A 24,353-nucleotide genomic window follows, 5' to 3' on the forward strand; every position below is an offset into this window, starting at 1 on the left:
CAATGGCAATAAATAGATGAGATGTTCAATAATTTTTTCCAAAATTTGCAAAAAAATAGATGAAGAATCTAGAAATTGTTTTAATCCAAATTGAAAGATGTATATCTCTCTCTATATAAAAGCCTAATATGCAAAGTGTCTCTTGGGAGTTCAACTAACTGGAAGTTTGCACACTAAGACATGCTTGACCACCAGGAGGCAGCACAGAACGAAGGGCGGCCCTGGCCAGCAACCTGCAGCTGCTAAGGACCCTACCCGTACAAGAATTGCGTGCACTAGGCCTCTAGTTTCTAATAAAATGATGGACAAGAGAGTGTGACTATTCCCTAAAACCTTGTTTGACCATCTCTTGTTTTCAGAAATGCATGGTAAAGTAATGGAGCTGTTGGTAAAAAAACAACAACAAAAAACAAGAACAACAAACTAACAAACAAAATACAAACAAAAATTCTAAAAACTAGAATATAAGTCAAGAATTTATAGATCAAAGCAACCAAAAGATGCATATACTGCACAGATATTCGATCAAAGCTTGTCTAGAAAAGGGGGTGCTACAGAACCCCAGGTTACATTGGACCAGAATAAAGTTAATCCATATAATAAGAAGGATAAGAATAAATCAGCCCACTGGCAAAAGGTTGATGACAAGGGAAGTTGTCTTTCGCAAATTCCAGAAGTTAAGAAATTTGAGATTTCCCTTATGAGAGCCTAAAGAGATGGATTGTGTGTTTGGAACCCACAATTCTGGCCTGTGTAGAGGAAAATGTTTCTCCTTAAATAGATTAACCACTTTTTCACCATATCCCATGTTTGGGATTTAGCTTTATTTAGCTATAAAGGTTATCTTTGGGAAATCCCAACCAGAAAAATTAAACTAAAAAGCAGTGTCACGTGTAAGGTTCATAGGTAAGTGACTGAAGCAAACAAAATTCTCCTTCAGAAGATCTACATCATCAGCCCAGACTGCCCAAGATTTTTAGAAATAAAGCTATTTTTAACCTAAACACACATTCTGACATTATAAAGTAGACAGTACAGTAAGGCACTATGAAGTGAGTCAGCTGAAACAACCAATAGGAGAAGTAGGAACATGAAATTTTAAAAAATGAAATTAGATTAATTAGGTAACATAACTATATTTAAACAATGTTAATTCCAATGAGAATTCACAGAAGAGGACTTTTCCTTTGTAGAAGTCACTAATTCCCTAGGTAAGCTTAGTTTATGGGTAATGGGGTCAACAGAGGCAAATTACAGAAGTTAAGAAATTTGAGAATTCCCTTATAAGAAGCTTGAACCTTAAGAGGTGGGTGGTGTTTTTGGACACACAATTTTGGGCACATGGTCAGGGGTTTTATAATTTGGGGGAGTTTTGGACATACCAACCAATAGAAGGGAAGGAAGCAGAAAAAAAAGGTAATATAGTTGAAAGAAAAAGAAAATAGTGATTATTTTCCTCTTTCTCATTTACCCCCTCCCTTTACTTTCTTCTTTAAGGCATCATTAATGGCAACAATTACCTTTTCTCCTTGGATCTTCTGTTTGAACTTTCCCAAAGAGCTAATACTCCAATTTTCAACCCTAAACTAGTATTCAATTAGATAGAAGATTTTAATTTCAAACTTTCTGTGTACAAACTGAACCCATTACCCATCCATAACAAACAAACAAACTGCTCACATTCCAATTTTGGTCACCATTAATGAATTTTCAAACCTTGAAGATATAACCTCTGAAATAACATGGGTATGCATTTTTGTTTATTTCAAACACTCTTCCTCTAATACATGTACTCTTTAATTAATGTGAGATATTTAATCTGTGATAGTAACATATGAAGTTCTAGATTTCTTTTTCTCTTCATCTCTCTTCTCATGAAATTATTTCTCAGGCTACTTCATGAATACCTTTCTAAAACTGTTTAATTTCACTTGCCTACACAAAAGTATTCAAAGAGGATTTTTTTGGGCCAATTAAATAATTATTGTACACACTTTAATGTTAAGAAACTTACCTTTCCAAGTTTATTTATAAATGTCCCTTCCCAGTGCATCTGCAGTATAGATAAGGATGAACTATCCCCACCCCTTCTCCACTGACTCCCACTTTCCCATCACTGTGCATTTGCTCCAACTATTTCCTCTGCCTTCATCACCCTTTCTCACACCACCATATGGCTGGCTATTTTCTAGATTCAAAACAAAACTAAAATATCAGTAACTTTGCAAAACATTCTTTAAGAGCTCTATCAATGTCATCAACAAATACATATTTTTGCTCAAGAGGCATTTTCAGCCCTAGCTGGTTTGGCTCAGTGGATAAGAGCTTCAGCCTTCGGACTGAAGGGTCCTGAGTTCAATTCCCAGTCAGGGCACATGCTTGGGTTGTGCACTTAATCCCTGGTGGGGGGCTTGCAGGAGGCGGCTGATCAACAATTCTCTCTCATCACTGATGTTTATATATATCCCTTCCTCTCTGAAATCAATGAAATATTTTTTTAATTAAGAGGCATTTTCACTAAACAAATGAAACATGTTGATAATTATACTCCGTTCTCTACCTTATTTAGTGTAAACTTCTAGAGGTAAAGGCTCATCAACCTCCCTTCTGTTTCTCCTAAACTGATAATATATGAATACATGAGAATAATGGGCTGACACCCTGAGCTTACTGCACACAAGGTACAGAACATTGACGGTATTAACAATATAAAATTTCATAATGACTTCACTGCCTTAAATGGAATGTAAGGGTATCAGAGAGTTTGAGAAGTATCTACCAATTATTGTGTACATAATTCCCATATTTTACTTTGGAGTATATTTGTATTGCTTTCCTAAGGAAGAATTTATAGGAAAGACATAACTTAAAAGATATAGGCACTGATTTGCCCATGGGCGCAATAAATAGCATATTAATTGTAACAAAATAAAATTTAGCTTAAAGTTAATTAGGTCTTTTATATTAAAATATTGGGTTATTTTCTCATTCAGTACAAACTATCAATTCACACATAAATCAGGACCATATTTTTCATGGGCATTTTGATAACATTGCTCTATTTTAGGTATTAAAATTATTTAAAGAAAACACATAATTCTCTAGTTTAATACATTTACTAAAGGATAGAATTGCTCTACTTGATCTCCACAGACACATTACATGTGAATATTAGGAAAAACCTGGATAATTACGATTTAAGGCCACACCTCAAACACTGCTTTAGTTACTTAAAATCCAGAATTTCTTGTGATCATTGTTGACCCATGGCCACGTCCAACAGATTCATCTTGAACCCAATTGTCAAAAGAAAAGAAAATACTTCCCTAAGGCCAAAAGCTGTGTTCAGACAAAACGGGACAGCAATAATTTATTTGATATCTGTCCAGTTAATCTTCCTGTCATTTCTGGTGTTTCAATATAGACACAAAGAAATGAAAGTGAATATTGATATGGGGTCTTTATTTCATTTAGGAAAAAAAATGGTATTAAGCTTTTTCCCCCCACAATTCTATTTAGGATTGGGGTTTGAAGTTATAATATCTGTGGCATTCACTAGTGCTGAAAAATCTGCTTTTGATGTTTTACTCTTCTTGTGTCTTTGGAACAGATATAATGACTTTGAAGAAAACTATGAAGGGTATAATGTTATATGGATTCATTTCATATAAGGGGCATTATTGTTTAAATGATGGCATGTCTTATAATTTAATCAATACATTATGTTTTTGTATTCGAGTTGGGGTTAGATAATCAGAATGCAGAATCTTCACAAGAGATTATTATTTAAGGTAAGAAAATGTTTTAAATATACACACTGAAAAATGGAGCCATGATAAATATATGTCCTCTGTGAACTATTTTCAAAGAAAATGCATGCAATATCAATTTTAAAAGTAGAATTCAGTAAAGTAAATTTTTATCAGAAGTTTTGATTGTATGCATTTTGCAAATCACTCTTTAAATGATATGGTATACAATAAAGATAAGACATAGCTCCTGACATTAAGGAATTTACAGTTTATTTGAAAAAACAATACCAAAAAATATATATGATAAAATGAGATGATATGTACCAATTATGGCCATCATGAGGTTTATGATCAAGAAGGCTATATAGAGGGCAATAAAACTTTTTTTATAAAAAAAGGTGGGATAGATAGTTTAATAAAAAAACAGAAAAAGGGGATCATCCCAGGTCAACTGGGGCAAAGAAATGATCAAGAAACATTCAGGGAATAACACATAGATCAATATAGATGAGGTGGACCTCATGTATAATATCTTACGTAATATAGTATCATCGGATAGTTTTAAATAGATGCTGGAGGATCTCAAAAGCCATAGTAAACTTTGGTCCATTAATTATTTATAAATAGAAATGTGAACATGACAAAATTGACATTTAGTAAAGATAAGTCAGAATATAGGATGGCTGACAGATTGAAGGGGACAAGTCCTAGGGTACACAATAATGAGCACCTAGAATGGCAGGTGGCAGAGTACATGGAAAGGTAGGAATATATGTAATAAAAACAAAGTAGGAATCAGCTTTGTGATCAATTAGAACTTTAGTGAAAAAGTAAAAAGAAAAAAAGTTAAGATTTTCTACTTCAGTGAAACAAGGGTCACCAACATAAAAAGGAATTTGAGGAGAAGAGCTCATTAGATGGGAAAAGATGAAGCTGTAATGTATTTCATAAGTGAAAATTATTTCCAAAATAGAACACAGGCAACATTTTAACAAAGATAACGGCTATAATAACAAAGCTTAAATTACTATTTATAATTTAAGTAAGCGCGCAGACCAAATAGCAGATACGCAAAAGGGACATTCTTAATTTACAAGAATGTAAATGTAATGAAGCCACTGGCATTTTTAAGTTCTATCTGGAGACCAGGAGCCCTTTGCAGCTTGATACAACATTTAACAGTGGCATTTAAAAGGGCCAGTTTATCACTTGCAGCGATTTAAAAACTGACAACTTAATCAGTCTACCACGCATCTGACACAAAGCAGAATTGTAACTGCTTAAAATTCCAACAGCCATGCAGAGACAACTTAAGGTATCGATTTATCTTGGTACAATGACTTGTAAGATTTTTAAAGTAAGCACTTTTTCCCCCCCTTTGGGACTTAGAGGACTAATGTACTTACTTAGTAATTATAGAAACTCTTAACGAGTCTTACTGATAGAAGGTCCTTATAAATTATTGATTATACCAAATGAATGAGAAAACACTTTTTCATTGAAAATATATTTTAAAATTGTATCTTCATTGAAGGAATTAGGTAAATAATTATGATATTATTCATTTTATTATTATTAAACTTTTATGTCAATGTATCACAACAGCCTATGTTGGCTCTTAGGTTTTGGAAGTCAGTACAATATTCAAGAAAATTCAGAAATTTTGGAGCATTTAAGGTGAGCTACTCTATCATTTAAAATCAGAAAATCTGATGGCTGTGACCATTTTATCAAAATTACTTCTTAACAACTTGTTTCTCCTAAGTTTGCCAAGAAGACCAAGTTGAACTTTTTAGTGTAATGCCCCTCAACCTCTATTTTTTTGTGTGTGTGTGTTGTTTTTTTTTTAATATATTTTTTATTGATTTCTTACAGAGAGGAAGGGAGAGAGATAGAGAGTTAGAAACATCGATCAGCTGCCTCCTGCACACCCCCTACTGGGGATGTGCCCGCAACCAAGGTACGTGCCCTTGACCTGAATCGAACCCGGAACCTTTTAGTCTGCAGGCTGACGCTCTATCCACTGAGCCAAACCGGTTTTGGCAACCTCTTTGTTTTTTTATATTTGCACTAAGCTTTTCAATCTTCTCATTCCAAGTTAAGAAAATAAAAGCCTCAGTTGCTTTTCAGATGCTTCTCTTTCTATTGGCCCCTTCTAGACAAGCTATAGACACTGGCTTAACACATTCATTCTAAAAACAAAACGATAATAAATGACAAAAAATAAAACAGAATAACCAAAAAAGAAAAATCATGCTTTCCCTTCTCATCTCTCAAGTTACTATGGTATGTCCTTACTTGTCGTAATTAAATTATTTTCTAAAAGAAAGGAAGAGGAAAGAAAGAACTCTCCGTTTCCCTAGCTATTATTTATTCCATTACCATTTCTTCTGTCCTTTTCATTCAGCTTATATGTTGTTTTCCCAAAGGTCAACCACAACCTTCTAATTTTCAAATCCAGTAATAATTTTCAGCTTCCTTTCTTTAAACATTTAATCAAGGATGAGGGACTGCTGACTACTTTGTTCTTTAACTGCCCCATTCCTTGACCTCTACATAAGCATTCTCTGCTCCCTTTTCTGATTACTCTCATTTTAGTATTTTGGTTTCATCTCTTCTCCCACATACGCCTTAAATATCTGTGTTTCTTAGTAAGCTCTTCCTTTACTTATCTTGGAATTTTATACACCTTCTGCTGCACAAACATATCTTGTATTTATTATTTGCTGGGCACTCTTTTAAGCAGTGTGCCTAAAGTAAATCTTTTAATGCGTAGACAAGCCTATTAAATATAATCTACTATCATTCCTATTTTATAGATGAGGAAGCTGAGGCACATGATAGTGTCCAGTCATGGTAAAGACCACTCATCCAACATGTAGTGAAGCCAGATTGGAACCCAGCCATTTGTGCTCAGTGTCTATTATCTAATGCCTTTTATGTATATACAAAAAATGTACAGTATGATCTGGCCCATTGCAAACACTCAAAACTCAGCTTCCATCTGCCGACCATCCCCTCTTCTGTATATTAATTATAGATTAAATGTGTGTAGATGTGTGTGTATCTTCTTCGCTCTCATCATTTTTGAGGACTAAGAAACATATTTGCTAATACCTATTATATCTCTTTACCAAAATCTTTCATATTTCTCAAAGTCAACATAGCAAAGCTCAAGAACATTCTCTTTCGATCTTACCCCATTCTTTATTCTCTGTCTTAGGTTATATTACTATTAACTACTGAATCTCTTTTGTCATAAAAAATAGAAATATCTGTGTTTCTGTAGCCTCTCCTCTCGCAAATATAAAACTCAAGATCCAATGCATTTTTCCTTTAATGTCTCTCAAACCTGCTTCTGTCGTGTATGCTCACTGGCTCTGTTTCATTCTCATCACTGCTCGCCTGGTGTAGTGAGTGGTCTGCAAACCTGTACAAGTTTAGTTCTTGGGTTTAGGGCTCATCAGAAACATCCGAGGAAGTGTGTGTGTGTGTGTGTGTGTGTGTGTGTGTGTGTGCGCGCGTGCGCGCATTTCTGTTGTATGTGTGCATTTTGTTTTGGCCCCATCCGTGGAAATTTTGATTTAATATATCTGATGTAAGGCCTAGCATTTTCTATTTCGTGTAGCTTCCAGGTGCTAACTAACCATTACTACTTACAAAGTGGTCCTCAGTTCATAACCATTGACCTGAAGTAGGAGCTTCTTGTTCATATAGAATCTCAGGTCCCATTTCATACTGACTGAATCACAATCTATAATTTAAGAAGATCCCCAGCTGACCCATGTGCACTTTAAAATGTGATCAGCATGGGGTGGACTGTGACAATCCAACATAATTACTATTCTGTAATATGAATACACTTCCCATTGTGTATAGATAAAATCCAAACTCCTTCACATGTAGCATGTAAAGTCCTTCACAGTCTGGCCATAACCTGCCTTTACTCAACTTTTTCCCCTGCCACTTTCCAGGTACGGAAGCAAAACCAAATCAAAATAACACACACAACAGTTAATCATGAAACTGCAAATAGGCCCCACTTTCATAGTTTTCTTTTTATTTTTGCATTGTTTTCCTTATTCAATGTTGCCTTTCTCCTTTTCTCATCTAAGGACATGCCTATAATAATCTGTTAAACGCTAATCTGAGTCCTGCAGGCAGTTAATCATACCTCTCAATATCTTCTAAAATCTTGCAGTTCTTTCTCATAAACACTCAATACATTGTATTAAAGTATGTTAAGAATTTCATTATTTAATAGCAAAAAATAAATTTGCACATTTTCTTAAAAGCATTATATTCTCTTATTCAAGTTCATTTAATACTATTTTATTTAAAATTAATCTAAAACCAAGGAAGGTTGTTTGTTTTGAATTTCTGTACTACTTGTCAGTAGCAATTCACATATGCTCCATTTTGTTCACATGCTTGTTTGTCCACTGAACTATATACTGTTTGAAAAAATAAGCATACCTTCTTATCTTACTCTGTCCACCTAGAACAGGGTCTGAAGAAGAGTCCCTGCCAACATATCAATGCATAAGCAGAGTGATACTACTGTAAACTAAAATAAAACCAAATGAAAAATTTCTTATTTATATTGCTTCATGATTATTCTAGTGGTTGAATCCAAGGAAAAACAGTTTTTAATCTATTTTTATTCTATGTAGTCTATTCTATTTTTGAGAACATATATCTTGCTAAACATACAAAAACTTGCATGTAGAATTAGTGGCAAATTAAGTGACTTTGAGTAAAAAAACAAACTGTTACCATATGGTTGTTCAGTAATTGTGTGTGTGCTTCAATTCAAACATGCATTTCACATGGGAACATAAAATGTACAAAAATGCCATCCAAATGAGAAGTAATCAAAAACTAAGTCATGTTCAAACTAGGCAATGTGAATGAAAACAAGATCAAATCAGGTTTAAAAGGAAAGAAAAAACTAAATGTGATTGAGAGATCTCTTGTTAGAATATGTCAGGGAACAATGAGCGTGGGAAGACCACAATGGTGAGGCAACATATTTATAATCGTCACAGTCTCACCTTTATTGAACCACAGCACTAAGCAAAATTAATCACACATGCGTAGAGAATCTCCCCTATGTCAAACATTTAAAAACCTGGACTTCCCAAGAAAATAAAGGGAATCATACATCACACTGAAGAGGAAATATTCGTGACATGAAGTTTATGCTGATTGAAACATATTTTTGTTTTTTTTAAAAAAAAGACAAGTGACATTTTTCCCAAAAAATATTATTTGAATTATTTGAATTGAATAACATTCAGTAAGCTTAAGAAGGGGATATAAAAGTTGCAACCTCAAAGATAATTTAAATACATTTTATTGCATACATACTCATCAAAACAGCTTATTAATCAAAGTAAAATAATTACATATTAGACTTTAACATTTGTAATACAGGAAGCAATGGGACCATATTTCTTTTTTTTTAAATATATTTTATTGACTTTTTACAGAGAGGAAAGGAGAGGGACAGAGAGCTAGAAACATCGATGAGAGAAAAACATCAACCAGCTGCCTCTTGCACACCCCCTACCGGGGATGTGCCCGCAACCAATGTACATGCCCTTGACCGGAATCGAACCTGGGACCTTTCAGTCCGCAGACCAACACTCTATCCACTGAGTCAAACCGGTTTTGGCTGGACCATCTTTCTTATACATTAGTTTTATTTTTTATTTTATTTTATTTTTTTATTGAGGTATTATATGTGTACATATCTTACCATTACCCCCCCACCCCACACCCATACATGCCCTCACCCCCCAGAGTTTTGCGTCCATTGTTTATGCTTATATGCATGCATACTTTATACATTAGCTTTAAAGTCAGTCATTTTTTATATATCATTAATGTAAATAAAAGTTAAACCATGGCCTGTTTGGCTCAATGGATAGAGCATTGGCCTGGGGGACTGAAGGGTCCCAGGTTGGATTCCGGTCAAGGGCACATACCTCCTACCTCGGTGGCAGGGCACCTGCGAGAGGCAACCAATCAACGTGTCTCTCTCATATTGATGTTTCTCTCTCTCTAATAATCAGTGGAAAAATATACTTGAGTGAGGATTAACAACAACAACAAAAATTGAAAATATCCCGCTAGGCCAGTTAGATTGGGGAATGTCATCTGAATGATGAGTGAAGCTATCTGTGCTTATGCTGTAGTTAGGCCTCGAGTCTATTACCAGACCAGGAACAGCTCACTCATCACTTACATTAAGTATGACATTTAATTAAAACTACAATCTCATGAAGTAACAGCTAAGTCCAAGTTCTACATCCAGTTCAAGTTTATTTCAACAGGCATCACTTAGACATGTAAGTTATTAGCTTCCTTGATGAAAACAGCATAGAACATCCTGTAAAACTTGAATCACTGTAAATAATATGCAGCAATAAATTAATTTGGGGAAAGTGTCTGCAATGGGCCTAATTCCTAAGTCTCCTGGTGCCTAAGGGTTTTGTCTACCCCTAGTGTATGGATTTTCTCATTGAGGTTTGCCTAAATCTTATTTATGTCTCACAAATCAAATATCAAACATCTGGCACACACCAGTACAGCTGGACTATCTCACCTTTCTTCCTTTCCTGAGTGGTATTATAGTATTAGCTATTCAGCACTTATGATGCTTACAAGTATACCTTGATATACAGTGTTAAAAAATGCAAAACCCCTCAGCATATTGCAAATGCAAAAAGTACAAGAAACGTATTTCCCTCAGTTTCAGGAACAAACATATTTTAATTAGAAGCACTAAAATGAGGGATCAATAAAAAATGTCATGCTTAATGTGAGAGTATATTAATTATATCTTCTCAGGGAAAATCATAAAAGTATTATAACGTAAGTACTTTATGCTAGAGTCCAAAATATTTTTAGAAGTGTACTCCTCTTAAATAAGCAATTTTGAAAGAACATTACAAGGCATGGGTCACAATGTTTTTAAGGTTTTCAGGACAATATGGTAACAATAATTACTAGAATAAAATTAACATTTATACTTTAAAGATATATGCAATTGTTTGCTCATGAATTGATTGGCTCACTGAATAACCATGTATGAATGGAATCACTGAGAAGATTTGTTTAAGCACATATGCAAAGTTTGCTGCTATGAACAGAAAAATATTTCAGCAAGCAGAAAAATTTCCACTTCCATGAAATAAAGAGTTTATATGTTTAAGAAGTCAACAAAAGTTCTGTTTCTTATGCCTCTAAGTCAATTTTATGATACCTATTTTATAACCAGGGACATTTATGTTTAAAACTAAGATTAACTATTTAAAAAGGCATATTTTACAAAGGATTTATTTCAATGCAGTCATAGAAATATGGAGGAAAATCCAAAACAAATTAAAACTAGCAAATTACATTGGATAACTAACTATAGAGAAAACTAGAGGCCCAGTGCACAAAATTCATGCAAGGGGCTCGGCCCTCGTAACCCTGGCTGCCTCGGCCCTCGCTTCCCCAGCTTTGTTCAGAAGGTCATCCAGAAGGTCATCCGGAAGGTCGTCTAGACGGTCATTCTGCTGTTCGGTCTACTTAGCATATTAGCTCTTTATTATATAGGATGTTTTTTCCAGTGCAAGGATTTAAGGCATCTCAAAATCTTAGATTATCTTAGCCTGAAAGTGTCTATAGGATCTCTAAGTCAACCAATCTCAGGGTACAGGTGAGGAAAGAGGTCCAGAAGGCTTGTCAGTTTCTGAAGGTCCCAGCATAATGCAGAGGTGGACCTGTGCTTAGACTACTGATCTCCAGCCTGGGCTAACTTTGGATCTCCAAAACACTTGGTGCTATTTTGTTGAAGAATTTGAGTGAAGGAGCTAGGGAAGAGATGAGTTGGGGGAATCACTTCCAGAGATGAAGAGAGTAAATAACCTACCCTCTTCCCACAGAACTGAGTGATGAAAGAGAGATGAAAATTATGGAGTTGCCAGGACTCTTTTTTCTATAGCCCAGCTTCCTAGCTTGGGCTATAATAACAGAGGTGTGTTCCATGGGTTAAAATAAAAGCTGAAATCAAAGAAATTGGGCCTCACAATGTTGAGTGGCTGTGTGTGTGTGTTTGTGTGTGTGTGTGTGTGTGTGTGTGTGTGTGTGTGTGTACAGCATGAAGCAATTCCATAGATGGTGATTGTGCATCAACCAGAGACAGCAAAGAAATAAATCAATGTAATAAGTTAGAACCAAAGAGAACAAGTGTTGGTATTATTGTGTTGTTTTTTAACTTCTATGTGGTTACGGTAGGTGCAATGTCCCCAAATTCACACATGTCCAATGTAACAGAAAATAGTTTTGATCATTAGGTTTGTTGGGAAGTGAATTCCCTGGTGGGAGGTAAGTGATTGGCTTTTAGTCACAAACTAGCCAGGAGGACAGAAAATGCAAGGTAACTCTTAGAAGTCATCACCAATAGCAACTGAGTTGGACCTGAAGCAGCATGAGAGAGTCCCTTGTCCTTGATGAAGTCTTAGGTACAAAGAACATATTCACCAGCAATTTCTCTGAAGACATCAGTTCAAGGGAGCAGGAACTCCACAAAATCCTAAAACTTCAGCTAAACCAAGTACCAGAGGATGAACATGTATCTAAGGGTCCTCCCAATACCTACACACACACACACACATAAGCAGCTATACAGATACCATCTTGGGAAGGTGGTATTGAGGAAAGGCTACTACTAGTACATATAAAATACATACACTTTAACTTAGAACATTAACAACAATGCACATTCTAGAATCATAATGTTCAACTTAACCTGCCCAAGTTGCTTTTCAATATCAACTTATGTGAATCTATCCTGCGCTTGTGCTTTTAAACTTTATCAATCATCCCCTTTATAAACCAGTCTAAGGGATCGGGGAACTGAATGGAGCTCCCCAAATACAGCCAAACCAAGAACAAAGGGATTCGTTTCGTCCCAATAACTGAAAGTTTACATTAGTGGTGGGCTTTCGCCCTGGAACAAACATGTTTGGGTATAGTTGGCTCATAAAAATCAGCAGTTGCATGTTCTTTCTCTTACATCTCTGGTTTCAGGACTTTGATTTATTTTTTGTGCCATTTGATGTGGTAAAAATTTAGAAGACATTGTTTGGTTTGGGGGGCCTCTGACAGTCTCAAATGGCAAGCAACCTGTTCTAATTATAGCCACAAAGATTCCATGGTCCATTTTATTTGGCTCCAAAGCTTCCTGAAGCTTCCATTTCCCATCTAGAATGGGAGATAAAATCATGTCAATAGTTTACTTCACTTTCCACTTAACTGATGGAAGAGAGTGTTTGGCTGTCAACTCTGTAATTACTCCAGTGACCAGCATCTGTGCCTAACCTCCAGAGAAATTTGGTTGTATTCCAACTCAATCCATCACTTAATTTTACAAGTCAAAGAGTACACAGTTTAATGGCAATCCCAGACAAGTGGTTTCTCTTTTATTTCATGCCTTGTTTATCTGAAAGCCTAGAAGAGTACAGTTCTACTCCTACACACAGAAAGCCTATTATAATGGCTCAAAGGACTGAACATTTCAATTCGCAGCAGGGTTCTACTCTACCTTAGCAGCTTGATTAAAAAGATGAATGGTTGCAGGTCCAATTCAGAGAAGTCAATGAGGGAACACACAATGACTTCATCAAAGATGCCCCTGTGCTCTTAGTAAAGAACAGAGGACTCCCTTCCTTTTTCAGTGTGCTGAGTACACACCACTCTAGGTCACCATCCCTTCTGTGATGTTTCATAAGGCTGTGCTTTCAGGGCATGCGGAATCTCCTCTAGATGGTGATGGAAGATGTTTCCAACATGAAGAAATGATCTCTTCTACAAGTTCATTAACAGGTTAACACTTGAATCTCTTGGCTGAGGTACTATGATATACTTGAATTATATTGCAAATGTTCTTTAGATTGGACTTATGTGAGTTTCTGGTCTTTGCATTTGTACTCCTTAATAAATACATGTAATTATATAGATGGAACTTTACATCACCAACAAGTGGGGGCGGGGGGGTGGGCACCCTAACCCAGTATCCAAGTGAGGAAAACTCTATAACAATCAAAGGTTTCCAAGAGTTCACTGTACTTTTTTAAGGTATAAACAGTCCATAACCCAATTTTACAGGTAAAATAATTGACTTCCTAGTATATATGCAAGAAAAGAGACCAGTCTGGTCCCCATTAACAGCTATGATATTCTAGTAATTGTAACTATTATGTCCATCCCTATTCTGGTATACCCTGTAACAACTGGATATATGTGTTTCCCCAATGACTGCATATATGTGTTTCCCAACATTCAGATGTTGATATCCTGACCTCCCCACAATGTGATTGTAGTAGGAAGTAGGGTCTTTGAGAGATAATTAAATCATGAAAGTGGAGCCCTCAAGATGGAATGAATAGCCTATAAAAGGGAACTCTAAGATTAGTCTTCCAGCTCTCTTTCCACCATATAAAAGATACAACTGAAAGTAGGAATTCTGCAACATGGAAAAGGGTGTTTGTCCACCAGACCCAACCAAGCAGGTACCCTGATCTCAGACTTTTAGCCTCTAAAACTGGGAAAAATAAACATTTGTTGTTTAATACACCCAGACTATTTGCTATAGCATTCAATTGAACTAAGCATGCTCTAACCTATTCTACCCCACCTTATTAGAAATTTGGCTTCAAGCATGGACGTACGAGGGTCTCTATACCTATGTTAAGGAGGTAGTACCTTGGTGTTTCTTTAACTATAGTGTCAGTCACAACCAGAGACTATGTTTGAGGGCAAGCTTTTCAATGAAGCTATATTCTGGGGGCAAGGACAGTTACTGAAAGAGTAAGAAATCCTAACACTCTTAGGCTTGTCAGGTTACCTCTGTGATGAAAACAGACACAAACCCCTGCCCTTGTGAAGTTTAATTCTAGCAGGTAGGAGACAGATACACATGAAAAATAAATAAATTATATAATAAAAAGTGTTTAGTGCTATGGAAAAAAAAGAGAGAGATTAAAACACAGAGCATTCTTCAAAATACTTTAATGGAGTGTTTTTAGTGAAATTCCCAAAGGCATTCTAACACATAAAACACTGTCAGTTGAAGGATGCTGTATAATGTTAGTAGTAGATCACTCCCTCCCTCCTGGCTGTAGTGTCAGAGATGCAGAAGTAAGCAGAGATAGCTTAGAGGGTGTATAGCATGATGAGGCAGTGCTTGCCCAAAATCCAGCCTTAGATCTTGGAAAGGAAAGTATTTAAAGAAGTATAGCACAAGCAACCCTCTGCAGCCTCTTCAGTAAATAGGGTACACCTCAGAGGGAAGTGTAGAAGCTACTGCTAAGCAATAGGATGTTGCAGTGAAGGAATACATCTGATACCAATGCTAAGGCTAACACTAGTCCCCAAAGGTATAAAGAGATATTATGATCCCAACTTCAAGTGACTATAGAATACCAACATTTTAGCTGTCCTAGCCATGTTATCAATATCACTGTGATAGCTTGGAGTTTATTCTATCCAAGATTTCACTAGAAACCAAATTCATTTTTATGTAAAAAAAAATTCTTGAAAACTCTGACTATAATATGTGCCAACTATAAAAAGGAATAGACTGAGAGTACACGCATCAGAAATAACATATTTCTCTTTTCACAACACATACTGTATATATAAGCCAACCTTGACACAAATGAGGACCTGCCACCCTGAGTCTTATATAATCACCAAAGTGGTCCTCTCATTGTAACACCCCCCCCCCTCCTACACTTCATGCATACATATCCTTCTAAGTATCCTGCTTTATTACAGCTCTTTACTCCAAATCTAGACTGGACAACTGAAGAGGTAAAGCATAATGCATAGTAGAATAGGGTCAACCAGCACTTGCATGGGAAGAAGGTTATGAATGATCTAGTTGTCTAGTTATGGTCTAGTGTTGAAACACAACTTCTTTCCAAAAAGTACCCCAGAAAGGGGGTGACCTGAGCAAAAGGTTATGCCAATCGATCAACATGCCATTTTCTGATCATTTATGAAGATGACCTAGTTGGCAATTAAAATTCAAGTCACAATAACAGCTTTGACAACAGGCAGTTGGCCCCAGTTTCTGAGGAAAGGTTGTAAGTGATTAGGAGCTCAAGTTCAGAATGCAGATTTGAGTAAGATATCCAGGCTTTGCCACTGAATACCTAGCTGGGCAATGTCAGTTAGCTTCATCAATCTCTTACAGTTTCAGATTCTTCATCAGCAGAGTGGCAGATGAATAGCACTTATGTCATGGAGTCTCTTGAGAATTAAAATGAATAATACTGTACCAAGCTTAATGCAGTATGTTTGACACATCATTAAGAAAAAATAAATCAATAGGATAAGCAATAAATAAAGTGAGCATTTGAACTGATTTGGTTTTCAGACTCCTGAAGTTGAACCCTGGTTTTAGTTCTTACTTCTGATCAATGCTTTTGGATTGACTAGTCATTATACTCTCCATTTTAATCCTTGGGCATGGGCATCCTTCAAAGATCTTGGATTACTAGTAACCCTGTCTCAGAAATCCAGCTCATTGCCTCTGGGTCCTAGAACTCCAGTATATAAGCTGGTTCCCTTATATCTACAAATTCAAAGTATAGGCATTTTGATTTTTCTAGTATAGAAACACAAAGTTTTTTAAAGATTGCTTTATTTTTAGGAGTTAAACAGTATTTATTGAAGACTTAGCATGTAAAAGAAGAGTCATTCTAGGTACTGTCAGATTACAAAAATGAACCAGCTTCAGTTCAAATTAAGAAATAGCATCACTTCATCTACCTCATCATTAATAACTGAAGGACATATAAGAAAACAAAATATTCACACTTGTTTAGGAACTTTTATAAAACCATGCCAGGAACAGATTCTTTAGTACACAGTGTTTCTGAAAATTCTCTTTGGTAGCAAAAATATTTTTTAAATGACTAGATGACTAATCTAATTAGTAGGGACATACCCATCCATACTGATATTCAAGAAAGAATGTGTGAGAAAAGGGCGTAAGCAAAGTGCAATAGGAGTAAAAAGAGGGCTTCATTAATATTAACAGAGTGTTGTGGAAGGACTTTAGAAGAAGCAAGGAGTCAAATGATCTAGTTGTTCAGCAATCCAAATTGAAAAGAAAGAAAATCTATCCCTTAAAACATGGAAAGAATACAATCAAGAACACAAGGAAGGGGAGATGTCATTTTCTCAGTGGTTTTAGTACTGGGAGATTTGACAATTGGGACCAGATTGCGGCAATGTGTCGCATTCCATGAGAACAGGTTAAGCATCAATATACCTGAAAAGCTTAAACGGAAGTCTTGGACTTGCCTGACTGGTCGGACAATGAGGTCCCTGCAGAAATAGGAAATGAAGAAAGTGAGAAGAGGAGGAGCCCGGAGAGAAGAAAGAAAAAAAAAATTTGAAAGTCTGACAGAAGATGAATTCATTTTCATTTTAATCATGTATCCAATTTCTGACATGTTTAAGAATACAATAAGAGTGTATGGATATGGGGATATTTTTATTTGTTTAACTGCTTGATATAAAATAGAATGATTGCTTAAACCATCAAGCAATTCTTTTTATGTCACTCTTCTTTGGTTTTATTTCTATTTCATTTTTGAAAGATGTTCCTGTGTAAATCTCTTGTGTCCTGGTATCTTCCATAATCCTTATTTTTTACTTACAGAAGATATTTGGGTAGTTTATAAAACAATAAGATTCAGTGGTAAACAAGTTACCTGTTAAGAATAATTCTACCTAAGGCATGTTAGAGAGGGAGGGAGAGAGAGCACTTACCTTTTTTTTAGTGACATATAATCAAAAAGAAAAAAAAAATCATACTGCATTTAATTCCTGCCTCATGAGAGAGAATAGATGAGTCAGGTGTTAAAAACAGTCAAGCACTTAGTTCAATCTAATGCGGCACTAGAGGAGGACATAGTATCTCATAAACAATGAGCAATTATAATCATATAAAATTAGGAGAGCTGTGGGAGAAAACTCTGTGATCAAAATTGTTTTATGAATAAAATATAATCAGGCCAGAAAGAGGATTTATTAAATAGTTCCTTATACATCTTCTGAGATAATCCTTCCAATTACACTAGATGACATTTATTATGCTTAATTACATATTTGCAAATTAAGTGAGAGTTGAAGTTTTCTATCAGGTTACAGACTGGTATTCTGTGCTTATAGCATGACCAATAAGAATGCTTTATTTGACCTACAATACTGTTTTCAAAATGAATGTGAATGTCTACTGAGAAGTTATTCACACTCAGGTTTGTGGAGATAGCAACCTTTCCTCTATTCACTAATACAATTGCCTACCAGGGTCTGTATTAATGTTAGCTTTGCTGATCCAAGTGCTGCATGTCTTGGCAATACATTTGCTTATTTCTTAGAAAAAAAAACTTTTAGAAAGAAAACTGTAATTTTATATACTTTTAAAATCACTCTTGACTAAATAAAAATTTTGAAACACATGGAACATGTGATGGTATTATATGAGAAATTAACTGATTTTTTTTTCTATTTGCTAATGAGCAATGGAAGTAAAACTCCTCAGTAGAGTAATCAGCTCCCTTGGCAGCGTGCACTAAGCAGGACCAAAATGCTCGAATCAAATTTGATTTAAATATAATTTTTCCTAGCTCCCATTTACAATTTTGGCAACTCCAAGTATATGGAATTTCTTCCTTATAAGCTCTGTCTTGCCCAATTAGCTTTCAGTGGTGCTTGAAATTCCCACTTGAATTGCCTTATGTTGACCTGTCCATTTTAATCAAGTTAAATACTACCTGGGAGGAAGATGCATTAGCTATCACTTAGGTGCAAATTAGTCTATCTGAACCTATTACTGCACATTATCAACCAGCACAAAAGAGCGCCATAGGGCACCGGTTCTGAAAATCATTCAAATGCCACACCACAAACAGGCATGGCGACCTTGGTGGAAAACCACGCAATATTAGTCCATTACTCTTATAACCATAAAATATATTCAGTTGTGTTAAATACAATGTCATTTTATCCTGTAAATGTAGTGGGGGAAAATCACAGATTTAAAGAATTTAATAGAAGAAACATTTAATTATGAACATTTCATCCAATTTAAATTTTAACAAAGTGTATAACATTTTATCTGAAGAAAAATTCTTGTTTGATACAGAGACACTAAATTTCCCCCCTAAAGAATAGGGGGGAAAAGTAAATCTGTAAATGGGTGTTAATGGAGTGCAAAAAAGAAGGTACTCAATTTTGTTAAAGTTAACAAGACATTGTCAGGCAGGTCATTATCTTAGTAAGAATTTGTCAGGAGACAAAGAAAAGAATATTTTAGTGAATGTACCTGTGACTATAAAACACACCTGAATTTCAGAAATGTGAAAACATGTTTACAATATTGCTGAATATGGGGTTCCTAATGAAGAGTTGCAATGATTTTCCTGGGTTGGCCAAATAAGGAGAGAGGTGCAGCAGTGGGTACTATTTCAATGCCTCAGGAGTAGAAGGCTCTTCCGAAACTCAGTTCTACAGGAGAATCAAGCTCCAGTGCACTAAGGCATTCAACTTATCTCAGATGACACCAAGGATTGTGGAATCCCTGATGGAAGGTTACTGAGAAAAGATTGGTCCAGATGTAGACAAAGGAAACAGAAATAAGCAAACATATTACCAAGACATGCAACTCCTCGGTCAGCAAACCTAAATATCAATACAGACCCTGGTAGGTAACTATAATAGCGAAGAGAGGAAAGGTTGAGATCCCCACAAACATGATTTATTATTATTATTCCTATTATTCTACTCATCATTACTATCTTTACCACATAATTGGAAAAGATAAAGGGAAGTATAAGATCAGAGGACATAAAAGCTTTCTTGGAAATTGGCACTATTTGACCTTTGAGATACTTTTCTATCTCACTGAATTAAACAACACAGTAGATACCTGGGCATTTATTTTAATATTTCAAAAGTTTTTTTTTTTTTTCCAGGTAGACTACATGTCATTCTTTAAGGTGAAGTGCAAGTTTAATCAAAGTCTGATGTTTCTAATTTGAGAGCAAAGCCTTTTCGTGAATAAAACTAAATTTTAATGGACTCTAAACATTTATGAGAGCAAGGATTCTTAAGCATGAGCCAAGGAACAATTAGAAGGAGAGCACTATGAGATTATAAAGGGAAAAGGAAAGGTGCTCAGTCATTAAATGATAAGCAAAATTATATTCTGTGAATGTTCAAAGGATATCAATAACTCACTCATGAAATAGAGAGAAAGCAAAAAAGAAAAAAGTGACTTGGAGATCATAATTGGGTTACTATTATACAACCACAAAGGAAGATTGCTATTTCATAAGATGTAGAAGTCAAAGTTTAGGGATGAACTATGACTAGCAAGTCAAACTCTCACTTCCTAGGGCTTGATACTCTTCAAATGTCCATTTAACTGCATTGACAACAACTCTTAGATCAACCTCTCACACAACAGATGTCCTTCCCCTCCCATTCTCTGCTTGTCTATTCTTTACTCCCAACTTTAGGACTTTACAGTCAGTTTAAACTAATATTTTAAAAATGAAAGGGCGGCAGGGGGACGAACTTTTCCATAATGAGCAGAAGTAGAAAAAAAATCCCCTATGTTAATTAAATTGAACTGAACAATCAAAGAAAAGCAGGTGTGAATAAGAATAAATATGCATTTATCCCACTTTATATTTTAACTAGGGGCCCAGTGCACAAATTCATGCACCTTGAAAGTAACTGTGGGCCACGAGGCTGCAGTGGGCACAGGGGCGGGAAGGTTTCTTGGCCCATCCTCTGTGTCCCCACTCAGCCCTTCCATGGACCCCATTCCCCACTCTGCCAGCAGCCCTGCTCTAGCCGCCGCCACCACTCCTACCCACTGACAGTGTCGAGCAATCTGGACCGGCACTGGGCATCAGCAGTGGATGCAAGCAGGGCTGGTGCTAGCAGTGGCTGTGAGCGGTGGTTCTGGTACTGGCAGCTAGTGCGAGAGGCGGCTGCCGACCCCGATCGCCCCTGAGGAGCAGGGGGGGAGAAGCCTGGAAGGACCATGGCGTGCAGGAGCAAATAATTTTCAATAACCACCAGAGGCTTGCCCCGATGACAGCAACCAGCACCCCACTTTGGTCTGGCACCCCCGCTCACCTGCTGCACCATCCTGCCATGGCCAACGCCCACCATGTTCCATGCTCTGCCTCCTGCTGCCGATGCCCACCATGTTCTGCGAGCGCCCCCTGGTGGTCAGTGCATATCATAGTGACCAGTTGTTCCGATGTTCAGTCTATTTGCATATTAGGGTTTTATATATATAATATACTAGAGGCCTGGTACACGAAATTTGTGCATGCAAGGGTGGGGATCCCCTCAGCCCATCCTGCACCCTCTCCAATCTGGGACCCGTTGGGGGATGTACAACTGCTGGTTTAGGCCCAATCCCTGGTATCGTGCCTAAACCGGCAGTCGGACATCCCTCTCACAATCCTGGACCGCTGGCTCCTAATCACTCACCTGCCTGCCTGCCTGGTTGCCCCTAACTGCCCTCCCACTAGCCTGATCGCCCCTCACTGCCTCTGCATGCTGGCCTGATCACCCCTAACTGCCCCCCCTGCCAGCCAGGTCACCCCTAACTGCCCCCTCCCTGCCAGCCAGGTCGCTCCTAACTGCTCCCCCTGCCAGCCTGGTCACCCCTTATTGCCCACCCTGCCAGCCTGGTCGCCCCACGCAGCCTGCTTATTCAGTCATTTGGTCATCCTTCACTAACCCCCCTGCCAGCCTGGTCGCCCCACGCAGCCTGCTTGTTCAGTCATTTGGTCATCCCTCACTAACCCCCCAGCTGGCCTGGTCATAGGCAGCCATCTTGTGAGGGCATGAGGGTCAATTTGCATATTACATCTTTATTATATAGGATAGATACTATAATTACACAGCAAAATGAATCCACATAGAGAATGCACTGGTTCTGATAAACAATATGATTATATACTAACTCATTTCATTCAACACAGATTTCCTCAGGAGATAAAAAATAATAATTCATCATAAATTATAGGGCAGTTATATTTCACTATCACAGTCATTGTAGGGATAACTAGAGAGATGTTCAATCATCAAAAGTAAGGTTCATGAAATGCAGGTGTTGAGGAATAAAATGAATTTTAACCCTTAAATTAAATTCAGAAATTCATTTTGAATTTTTTCTTGTATTTAATACATTTCTCTAAATTGTCAACCAAAATCTCTCTATTTAAATAACATTCTTTAGCATAGTAAACTCTGCTATAAAAAAGTGTGATGGAAAGAGGGCCCATAACTCACAAACTAGTCACATACTAGCTATGTGGGCTTAGGATTCTGTCTCCCCAACCACAAAATTTGCATCCATTGTTCTTCTAAAGGCAGATGGAGGTCATGACTTACAGCTTTGTAGTCTATAAATTTTAAATGCATGTGATGATGTGTAAATCAATGGAAGTAATAGTGCAGCAAGTTTGAATATAGTGTGGAAAATAACGGGTTAAACATTTTGATCCCAAAATGTTAACATTAGGTAGATAAGCTAAAATGGGTGATAACAATGATGGTGTCACTAAATGTATAAGCTACCAAAAGTTCTGGAAATACGTCAATACTAATTATTTACCAAAAGTTTAAAAAAGTCATTTTTGAAATTTAAAAATTCTGAGTGAACTATTAAGGAAATCACATTGGAGTAATATATTTTCATTGATTCATTTGCTTTCTTTTAATGCAAAGTAATTATTGTGAATATCCAGAACTTACAGTAAACATGAAATAGGTGATAAAAAGCAAAAATTTGAAGATTTATGTGAAATTGGTTATTATTAAAAAATAACCCTTGTGGTAAAAATAATTCATGAAAAATTATAGCTATAGATCTGTTGTTATATTTACTCATGCATTTATAAACATCTATAATAATGAAAGCATAATATGCTAATTAGACTGGACAGCTGAACAACCTTCCAGACATCCTTCTGGACGACCTTCCGGACAATGTGAGAGCCAAGGCAAGTTACCGCAGATGCGAGGGCCGAGCCCCTTGCACAAATTTCGTGCATCAGGCCTCTAGTATTTCTATAATAATATACCTTTCTACGTACATAATTATCTGTTCCTTTCTATATTTCTACCTCTCTCTATCATCCATTTATTAATTCCTCATCTGTTGTATTTTCTATTGATGCATATCAAAGTACTTCAAACATAATAGCTTAAAACAACGATTTATCTCAGTTTCTGGGATGAAGAATTCAGAAGTGTCTTGGCTGGGTGGTTTGGGTTTTACATGTGCTTTTAGGCAGGATGTCACCTGGATAATTCACTTCCAAGACCACTGACTCACATGGCTGGTGGCAGGAAAGCTCAGTTCCTGGACCCAGGAGTCCTTCTGTAGGCTGCTTGTGTGCCCTGATGACATGGCAGCTAAATTCCCCTACAGGGAGGAATCCAAGGGAGAAAGTGAGGAGGAAGTCTCCATACCTTTTATCAGCTGGTCTAGCACACTGTCATTCTAGCTCTATTCTATTTGCCAGCAAGTACACTTCTAAAAGAAAGATAATTAGGTGCCAGCACTTGAAAGGAGGACAATCACAGAGTTAACGGGCTTATTTTAAAACCACCTCAACTACCATCTATCTACACCCATCTCATTTTCTTCATTCTACCTATGGAACCTACTTTCCTTCCTTTATTCCTACATTGTCTTTGTTCCTCTCTCAAACCCTTAGGAAGAGAAATAGAAAGAATACAATATACTAGTAAATATGGTTTTCATAGGAAAAATGCCCGAGAACTAATGATATTAAAAATGATTAGCTTTGATACTTGCAACAAGTTTACAGAGGCACCTTTTGGTAATTTGTGCCCAAGGAAACAGCTACCCTGATCCATAGTATCTGCATGTTTCATCCCAATCATCTGAATAAAGAGATGGCATATCTGACCACTGGAGCTTTCTGTCCTTTACATGTCTCTCTGGGTGATAAAGCAACTTCTCATGTGCATCCAAGAGGGGAAAATTCATGCTTATGCCGACAGAAAAAGACACATTCATATTTTCAAATATAAACATGCTCTACATTACATATAACATTCATTTGCAATTACTCTGATGTAAATGTACAGGGCGGTAAAGCTGCAGAAGTTCATGGAAGCACAAAGAAATTAGTCATTAATTATCTCGGCCATGGAAGGGGCGACACAGAGAAAGGTTAACAGGGTGGATAATATTTGATTGCTGAATGAAGAATGAGACTGGGGTGGGGAGAGCTATCAGCAGTGGTTTGGAGGATGCATGTGCATGGACTGCGGTGGTGATGAATGGTATGGTATGGATGGCACATAGAAAAGTGGAGAAACACAGGTAAGGAGTGGTCCATGATGTTTTTCAATACTCTCCATCTCCAGTTGCTGTCCTTGCAGGCTGTATCTCTTTGGATACTAGTTATTCTGAACTTATTTGAAATGGTGAGTTGAAGAACTTTCACTTCTTCTGGCTCTGTTGTC

General features: G+C 36.7%; 1 protein-coding gene across 4 annotated transcripts in view; it reads right to left on the reverse strand.

Moving 5' to 3' along the window:
- Positions 1-24,353, reverse strand: part of NCAM2 (neural cell adhesion molecule 2) — a gene marked incomplete at both ends in the record, with an annotated part of 396,277 nt that overhangs the window by 154,371 nt on the left and 217,553 nt on the right. The gene's annotated exons all lie outside the window — the stretch shown is intronic.

Source organism: Cnephaeus nilssonii (assembly GCF_951640355.1).
Source record: "Cnephaeus nilssonii genome assembly, chromosome: 3".
NCBI lineage: Eukaryota > Metazoa > Chordata > Mammalia > Chiroptera > Vespertilionidae > Cnephaeus > Cnephaeus nilssonii.